General features: G+C 38.1%; 1 long non-coding RNA gene across 4 annotated transcripts; it reads left to right on the forward strand.

The window, feature by feature from the left end:
- Positions 1 to 3,708: 3,708 nt before the first annotated feature.
- On the forward strand, positions 3,709 to 7,845 carry LOC136509116 (uncharacterized). 4 transcript variants are annotated; one of them, XR_010772230.1, is made up of 4 exons: positions 3,709 to 3,957; positions 4,917 to 4,966; positions 6,696 to 6,800; positions 7,784 to 7,845. It is a non-coding gene; the product is annotated as an uncharacterized lncRNA (long non-coding RNA). The 4 variants fall into 4 exon arrangements; XR_010772228.1 differs by lacking the exon at positions 7,784 to 7,845 and adding an exon at positions 7,373 to 7,596; XR_010772227.1 differs by lacking the exon at positions 7,784 to 7,845 and adding an exon at positions 6,906 to 6,991.
- The last annotated feature ends 1,585 nt before the right edge of the window (positions 7,846 to 9,430 follow it).

Below are 9,430 nucleotides of genomic sequence, written 5' to 3' on the forward strand. Positions count from 1 at the left end.
CTTAAGAATTAAGTTACGGGCTGACTAGCACTATTTTAGAAGTTCCTTTTTAAATATGATATACATGGTTTGGGCTTAGATTACAGATTTGGTGCTTTACTCCATATTTAAAAAGATAATACTTACATTCTATCCTATACCTGTTAAAATGAAGGTGACCCATAGATAACATGATATGGAGAATGATTTCGTTGATACTTGGCATACATGAGATTCTATAATTCAATCATGGTTGATACTATTTATGTTGAATAAGCTCTTTTTGCATCTCTCCGTATATATTATCATGGCTTGTTCTCTTGTCATTATGGAGTATGTGGTATTTGGATTCTGGAGATGGCATTTATATTGTGGCATTGCATCACATTGCAATGCATGGCATTTGGAGTTATGTCGCGAACCTATGGTTGCGACCGTACTGGTACAGCATCGGCATAACGATGCAGCTTCATACCTTGTTGGGTATGAAGGCAGGAGTTCATATGCAGGCATATGCATACATCATCATTTATTGGGTGCCGATACAACTTCACACCTTAAAAGGTGTGAAGGCAGGAGTTCATGTGCATTGATATATAATTCGGAATGTTTTGGATGTGGGATGTGATGAAGTTACCTTGTGCCGACATACACTGGGATGTTACTTATGGGATTTCGAATATATCGTATGTGAGCTTCTTGCCATTCGCATATTTGTTATGTATGGATATTTGAAATATTGGCGTGATAGAGTTGCAATGACTAACATGATAAGTGATGCTTCTCTATGGTGATGTGTATTATGGTATGGCCTATGGACTGTGGAGATATTATATGTGTTGTTGTAGTGCATTCCTATGGGCTTCAATGCCATTGCAAATGTTATTCCATTTTTTTTCAGGTATATGTTCTGCATTAGGTATATGTTCTGCATTTATGCTACCTATATTTTTAGTTGTTATGGAGGCCAATATGCTATGGCTTTTAAGGGTTGTTAACTATTGTTCTACATGGACCTTATATCAATTGTTATGGCAACTATTGTACAGACTAATGTTGTTTTTGCCATTGCCATGATCGCATAATTCTTGGTATATCAAGTAGATTGGTGGAGATGTTAATACTTGTTACTTTATCGAATGATTGGTTAATCTAATGTGGTTTAAATAGCCTGTTGAAGTAGTTCGCTTGCTGAGATTATTCAATCTCACTCTTGTTTTCCCCTCCCCAGGTTGTCTTTTGATGCTAGCATGGAGGGAAGTGGGTTAGTTGCACTACATACACTTTCACGGGATCCTACATAATGGTAAGATGTGTTCTTTTAAGTTTATGAGATGTGAGTATCCTTATTCATGTTTGTTTAAGTTGAGTAGTTGTTATGTTAGAGAACCACGCTTGATAATCTATCTATTTGTTGCTTCCGCGTTGGGCTGGTTTCAAGGTATTTGCTGCCGAAATTTTCTAGTTCGGCATTTTGTGGTGTAGTTGTGTAGCATCCTTGGGTTGCGTGGCACCTGGGGTGTTACAGTTGGTACCAGAGCAGGTTTTAGATTCTCAGTGAAATAAGGCTTAATTTGACACACTTGCACATGTAGGATGGGTTGGGTTTGCATAATTGCTTGTCACCTTCTTTCTTTAAGGGTATGATGAGTTTCTATCATGATACTTTACTCTTTGATATGGTTGGTTGGTATGGATTATTGTTTTGAATTCTTGGTGTAGTAGCATACACTTTTGATACATGGCATTATTATTTTGCATTGACTGTCTTATATGCCCATGACTATGGTATTATATGTTATTGGTACCTTAATTCGGAATGCATGGTTGCCACTTATATGCGTCATTGCTTTCGCTTGTAATATAATATAATTGTTGTCAGTCTTGAATTTATCCTGCAATATGTTTTTGTGGTTGTTTAACATCAATGTGTTGTCTTACTCAATGGTGGAGCGTTCTTGTGGGTTGAGAAGTTTTGTAGACCTTGTGGTTTGAAGGACCCTAGAAGTTTGAAAGATTAGAGAATGTATAGTTTGGCAATGCAGATGGGTTGAGTGGAGGGCCCCCACAATACTCTTTTCTGCATTGTTGAGTGAGGGTTGTCTGAGTGTTAGGGTTGCGATCCAACAATCCATGTTTGAAGTTAATAGTTGGGTGACGGGTGGACTGGCCCCCATGCCGTGCATTCTAACTATTTTTCTTCGATATATCGGAGTGGTGGATCGTTGGTGCCTTGTCCTGTAGGTTGGAGTGACGATGTTTTAGTATGACCTTTGCATGGTGTAAGGCCTTCCAATCACAAAGTTGAATTAAGAGGATCCATGTTGAGTTTTGGGAGGTTACAAGTGTTAGATATATCTGTGATGTTGTGGAGTTTGCGCTTGTTGCCTCAAACCTAATTAGAGCATAAGAGCTTGCTTTTTAGGTGCCTTCTTGAAGTGTTTGACTAGGTCCATGGTGGCTATGTAGTGTTCTTTGGCATGCTTGGTTACTCCTAGTGTCCTTAAAGGTCATGATTTGGTTCTATGTGTTTCTTGGGATATGTAGTCAGAGTGGTTTGCATGATATAGGAATCATGGTGGAGTTTTTGATAATTGGGTGCTTTCTGAGGATTCCTTTTGGGCTGATCTAATTGTGGGTTGATGTAGGCTTGATCTTGCCTTACAAAAAAAATATCTAAGGTGTTGTTTGGTTGGTTCCATGTTGTTTAGTTGACCTTTGTCATGTGTGCATTCTTTATGGCATTAACAATCAAGTTAGCAAGACTTATTTGTTGAGTGGGTTCTAAGGTTAAATGAGTTCATGTTTTTGGCTTATAGTCAATTGGGTCATAGTAAAGATGGCTATGGCTTCTTGTTTGAGGGTTTCCGTCACGCTATAACTCGTGATCCTTATTTTATCTTCATGTTACCTACATGGCTCTCTTAGAGCCTACAAGTGAATGTGGTGTGTGGTTTGTAGTTACCATGTTGAAGCTAGTACATGTGGCAGAACCAAGTTGTTGCTAAGTGATGGTTAGATCAAGGAGTCTAGTTAGATCATTTTGTTTCGATTGGAGTTCTGTCTTGAGTTTTGTCGCTTTAGCTAAATCAATTCTTGAGGTGCAATTATGTTGTGGTGGTATGCTATGAGTAGTTGTGCATGAGTTTGTTGGATCATGCTAAGGGGGAGAGTTAAGTGCCCTTTTAAAGTTATGCTAGAATCTATGGGCATTTTAGCTCGTCTTCTTCTTTCTTTTGGAAGTTTAAAGGAAGTATGAAAGATGGATTTGATGAAAGGGTTGCTTTGAAGTCAGTTATAATAGTAGGGGTTTACTTTCTATATGAATTTTTGTGCCCTACATGGGTTCTCATGCATTTTGGTATATTAACAGAGTTTTGGCCTTTTGAGGCTAGTGTTTGGCGTGGAATATTGTTCTTGGTGTGTGAGGTATTCTATCCCTATGATATTAATTCATCTTAGGAATAAGGGTGCTCGGTGCAATGTTTTGGAGTAATCATGGAATGCTTTAGAGATTTAAAGTTTTGGTAGACAATTAAGTTCAAGCATGGACCCGTGTTCTTGAGTGGTGGTGCCACATGGGGTACCTTGGATGCTTTAACAATATCTTTCTCTATTCACGTTTTTGAGTGGTAGAATTTGGGGACGAATTCCTTAAAGGAGGGGAGAATGTAATACCCAAAAAAAAGAAAGATAGGGAAGGGGAGGCCTGCTAAAGGCCCAGCCAGCCAGCCCCTCCTTCACTCACGCCCCCTCCTTCCTCTGACCGACCCTCCCCTCTTCCTCATGTTCTTCCTCTCTCCCTCCTCCTCCCATGGCTGCCTACCTTTGAATCCAAGCTCTGCAGCGCCAAACCCTTGGGGGGATCCAACAAAACGGATCGGGGATGTCAAGAGGAGCAAGAAGAGGTGCGTCTTTCATGGAGATTAGTCCTTTCCCCATCTCTTCCTGCTGCCCTAGGTTTGGGGAATATCCAAGGTGAGGTGAATCCACTTTAAAACTGTTAATTGAGGTGCTTAGATGTTTCTTGGTCATGGGGATTAGTGGGTTTGTGGGGGAATCACCATTTGGATGTCAACCTAGGGTCTGCTGTCCTGGAGCTCGAGCAGTGTTACTGTTCATGTGGTTTAGTTGACCTAAACGATTTTTCCTCAACAAGTTGATAATATGGAAGTTATAGAGGACCTTCAGATCTGTTTGCCTGTGAAATTTCATGATTTTAGCCCAGATGGTTTGAGAGAGATGAATTTTCTAAGCTAGCTGCTATTTTCTGACGAAAATCTGGACAGAGCTGGATCTAGCCGGATTTGAAGAACCTTAGAGGATTTATATGACTTTACAAATTATAGGAGACTTGTAGCATTTTCATTAGCTTTCCATATTGGTAAAGATCATGGCTTTTGGATAAGAGGAACTCTAGATATAGATTTTTGAAGTTAGAGGTACTGTTTTCTCTGCAGAATGTTCCGTTATTCTTTGCTCATTCATTGGGCCACCTTGCTGACCCTATCTGCAAATGTGATAAATATGAGAGTTGTATACCATGAGATGATTTGCAATCTGGCCAAATTTCATAATTTTTGGACAAATGGATATGGAGTTATAAAAATGTGAAGTCTGCTGTCTCAATTGTTAGACAAATTCTGAAGCCTGTTTTCAACTGCCGATTAGGCCATCTTTTAAGCATGATAAAAATATAATGTCTTCATGAAAGTTGTAGGTCTTGTTGTGTAGATCCCCAAAGTGTATTTGTTTGCTATCATAGCCTTAATAGATTAAAAGATACAAAAAGATGAAGCAGCAGTGCTGCTGTTGGCTGAATTTCCAGAGTGTTGTCAGGCCTTGTTTGTGGGGGTTTTTCCGAGCATATGAAGCATTTGTTTGCTGTTTATATACATCTTTGGTACTGCTGCAAATTGAAAAACATGTATGTTCAGGTGGAGTCACTTCGAGACGCAACTAGCGTCCGTTTTCATCGTCGGTAAAGGCAAGTGAATGTTGCTGTTGTGTTGCTACCACTTTAACATGCTATCTTTACTGCCTCCACTTATAAAATGCAGCATACATACTTATATGTGGTAATCTGAAAAACATACAGGATGCTCATAGTTATGGCAGAAGTATAAATATGATGTTACTAGTACAGCTATGTGTGGGTGTATTCCTTTTTAATTCGACATGGCTGCATAGATAAATGAAATGTTCAATGGATGATGGTTTTCGAATTCATGGTTGAGGCTGATAGTATATTGCACATGTGGCACAAACTTGGTAATTTAAACTATCTCATGATTCTTTTACTATAGACGAAGTCTATGGAATCCTTAGTGGCTTAATAGCTGATGGATTTGTTATAGCATTATGTTGATCTTGGTGTTTGAAAATAACTGTGGCATTATGCTACTTTTTGTCTCCTAGGGCTAACACGTGCGGACCAAATGAAGTTTTGGGTTATGAGTAGGGTCAGAAGTAGTTTCTAGAAGTCTTTGGGTATATGTTTGTTCAAACTTAAGAATTAAGTTACGGGCTGACTAGCACTATTTTAGAAGTTCCTTTTTAAATATGATATACATGGTTTGGGCTTAGATTACAGATTTGGTGCTTTACTCCATATTTAAAAAGATAATACTTACATTCTATCCTATACCTGTTAAAATGAAGGTGACCCATAGATAACATGATATGGAGAATGATTTCATTGATACTTGGCATACATGAGATTTTATAATTCAATCATGGTTGATACTATTTATGTTGAATAAGCTCTTTATGCATCTCTCCGTATATATTATCATGGCTTGTTCTCTTGTCATTATGGAGTATGTGGTATTTGGATTCTGAAGATAGCATTTATATTGTGGCATTGCATCACATTGCATTGCATGGCATTTGGAGTTATGTCGCGAACCTATGGTTGCGACCGTACCGGTACAACATCGTCATAACGATGCAGCTTCATACCTTGTTGGGTATGAAGGCAGGAGTTCATATGCAGGCATATGCATACATCATCATTTATTGGGTGCCGATACAACTTCACACCTTAATAGGTGTGAAGGCAGGAGTTCATGTGCATTGATATATAATTCAGAATGTTTTGGATGTGGGATGTGATGAAGTTACCTTGTGCCGACATACACTGGGATGTTACTTATGGGATTTCGAATATATCGTATGTGAGCTTCTTGCCATTCGCATATTTGTTATGTATGGATATTTGAAATATTGGCGTGATAGAGTTGCAATGACTAACATGATAAGTGATGCTTCTCTATGGTGATGTGTATTATGGTATGGCCTATGGACTGTGGAGATATTATATGTGTTGTTGCAGTGCATTCGTATGGGCTTCAATGCCATTGCAAATGTTATTCCATTTTTTTCAGGTATATGTTCTGCATTAGGTATATGTTCTGTATTTATGCTACCTATATTTTTAGTTGTTATGGAGGCCTATATGCTATGGCTTTTGAGGGTTGTTAACTATTGTTCTACATGGACCTTATATCAATTGTTATGGTAACTATTGTACAGACTAATGTTGTTTTTGCCATTGCCATGATCGCATAATTCTTGGTATATCAAGTAGATTGGTGGAGATGTTAATACTTGTTACTTTATCGAATGATTGGTTAATCTAATGTGGTTTAAATAGCCTGTTGAAGTAGTTCGCTTGCTGAGATTATTCAATCTCACTCTTGTTTTCCCCTCCCCAGGTTGTCTTTTGATGCTAGCATGGAGGGAAGTGGGTTAGTTGCACTACATACACTTTCACGGGATCCTACATAATGCTAAGATGTGTTCTTTTAAGTTTATGAGATGTGAGTATCCTTATTCATGTTTGTTTAAGTCGAGTAGTTGTTATATTAGAGAACCACACTTGATAATCTATCTATTTGTTGCTTCCGCGTTGGGCTGGTTTCAAGGTATTTGCTGCCGAAATTTTCTAGTTCGGCATTTTGTGGTGTAGTTGTGTAGCATCCTTGGGTTGCGTGGCACCTGGGGTGTTACATCATGACTCGTGGTGAAAGTGTGCAATCTCGGTAGAGTGTAAAACTGATATATCAGTCGTACTCACGGACAAGAGCGGCCTGGACTTCTTCGTGATTAGACGACTTTGGTTTGGATGGGTGGTTCCCTTGGTAAGGAAATGGTTGGTTTGCTCGGATGGGATCCGTATGTTGGTTCAGATGGTTCTTGAGGAGAAGGTAGATTTCACCTAGTAATTAGGTGCTAAGGATTTAAGGAAAATTAGGATGTGTCGCTTAAGCACGTGTGTCCAACCTTATAAGCATTTCCTTATGTTGGCCCTCATGTCATACTTTCCTAAACTTGTGAAGTACATTTCGATGTACACACCCTTCCTCTTTGTCCTCTCTGCTGCCCCACCTAGACGCTGGTGACGACGAGGAGTGCGTTGAAGACGGTGCGTTCGACCCTGACGACGTGTTCTAGGCTGGTGTTGCCCCCAGTCAACCTTCCTGTGAAGATGGAGTCCTATTCCGCTGGAGTTAAATAAAGTTTATGCAATTTTCTTTCAGACCTACAGGTCATTTTGTAATGATGTTATCGTTAAAGTAAGAACATTGCTATGATACTGTAATGAAGTCGTCATATGTATGAATAAATTGATCCTGGCATACATATGATGTGCATCCGATTTTGTCCTTAAAATCGAGTGTGACATTTAGTCTCGCTATTTGCAAACATGTTCAAGCAAGTAAATTTAACTTGTCTATATTTGGTCTCATTTTTTGCAAACATGTTGAAGCAAGTATCTGATCTAATTTAGTTTAATTTTAAGGTTGACATTTGGTAGCTGTGGGAAACTTGCAGCAAACTTTGTTTGCCATCTCAAGCTTGATCAGGTAAAAACCACTTGATTGAATTGGTGGTAAGTGTTGTCTTTCCCAGCTCAACATAACAACGCCTCTGTAATACAACACATGAGCTAGTAAATTTTGCAACCGAAACACATAATGGTCATTGCTTCATTTAGCTTCTTCACCATGCTTATTTGTATTGACAACCGAAACACATATATGTATTTTTTAATGTTTAGCTTGATACTACTTGAAAGATCATCAATTTCTAGCTACTGTAATATCCTTGGCTGTAGCAAAAATTGAATGGGTACGACAGAAAAGTCAATTTCTTACTGAAGAAGATGCATGTGTTGCAACCTTATAGGCATGGTGAATAGTCATCTATATAGTAGGCAAACTATATCCCTTATGTGAGGAAGATCATGTTTCTGCGTTGCGGTATAATAGTGAAAAAATCATGTTTTGGTCTATAATGTCTTATCTCTTATCCTTGGTTATGTTTACTTTGCTTAACTTCTTACCGTTGTTGCTTTCAGGGCCCATCCATGGATTGAAAATGTTGCGAGCCATTGTCGAAAATTGGAGAACTGTGTAGTTGCAGTTGTACTTGGCGTTAAGGACTTAGTGTTGGTTTAGGTTTAATAATGGTCTTGTAACTTGTGCACCTGGGAAAACATAATAACATACTAGTCTTGACCTATATGATGCTTAGATTGGAATAGGAACAATTATTTGATTGATCTGAAACTATGATAATTGTTTGAATGTTATTGATCTGAAGCTTTGTTGGGCCATCAAAGATTTTGTGATGATTTAAATCTTTATATTAAATTGCCACGTTAGATCCTAGTCATTGTCACATCATATGACAACAATATTTTATGATGTTTTATTATCCTATGTGGCACATGCATAATCATCCATGGTGAATGTGTTTGTGATGTTTTCTTTGCTTGATAACGACGAAAACTGAGCGTCGTAAATCAACGACGCAAGTATGAACATTGCAAAAATTACGACGAGAATGCCAGTTTTGTTCCGGAACATCATTAGGTACGGGGAATAGGTGACAAATGCATTTTCATCGCACGTGCGTCGTAAATTGTGAAACATGACATAATTTTTGGGTTCTACAACAGAAGTGCAATGTCGTAGAAGGTCGTTTTCTTGTAGTGAAGTCTAACACCGTTGTGCAGATCATTTTTAGAACAACCTAACTGATTCAGACCATTGTCACTGCTGCATAATGATGAAGAATTAAGAAAGAACGTGAAAAATCGTTGTAGACTTTTGGTAGAGATGGTGATCATGGAGGTCTTCGCTAAAATCTGATGGAAGTTATCAAATAGAATTGAAACTTAGTTTCCTTTCTACCAGTGGAAATGCAGGTGCGACACGCACGTGTCTAGAAAAATTCATATATAAATAAAAGAATAGCAATGTTAGACTTATGTCTTATAATAAATATGTAGACAAATAAAAGTTATCAAACCATAAAATTATTAATAGTCTAATATATATCAAATCATGGTATGACGAACGATCAATTTCACATAAATTTTTGAAGATTTCTTACCTATATAATTGTGAAGAATTTTTTCTTTATTAATATAATGCAAACTATT

The sequence above is a fragment of the Miscanthus floridulus genome, chromosome 15 (assembly GCF_019320115.1).
Source record: "Miscanthus floridulus cultivar M001 chromosome 15, ASM1932011v1, whole genome shotgun sequence".
Lineage (NCBI taxonomy): Eukaryota > Viridiplantae > Streptophyta > Magnoliopsida > Poales > Poaceae > Miscanthus > Miscanthus floridulus.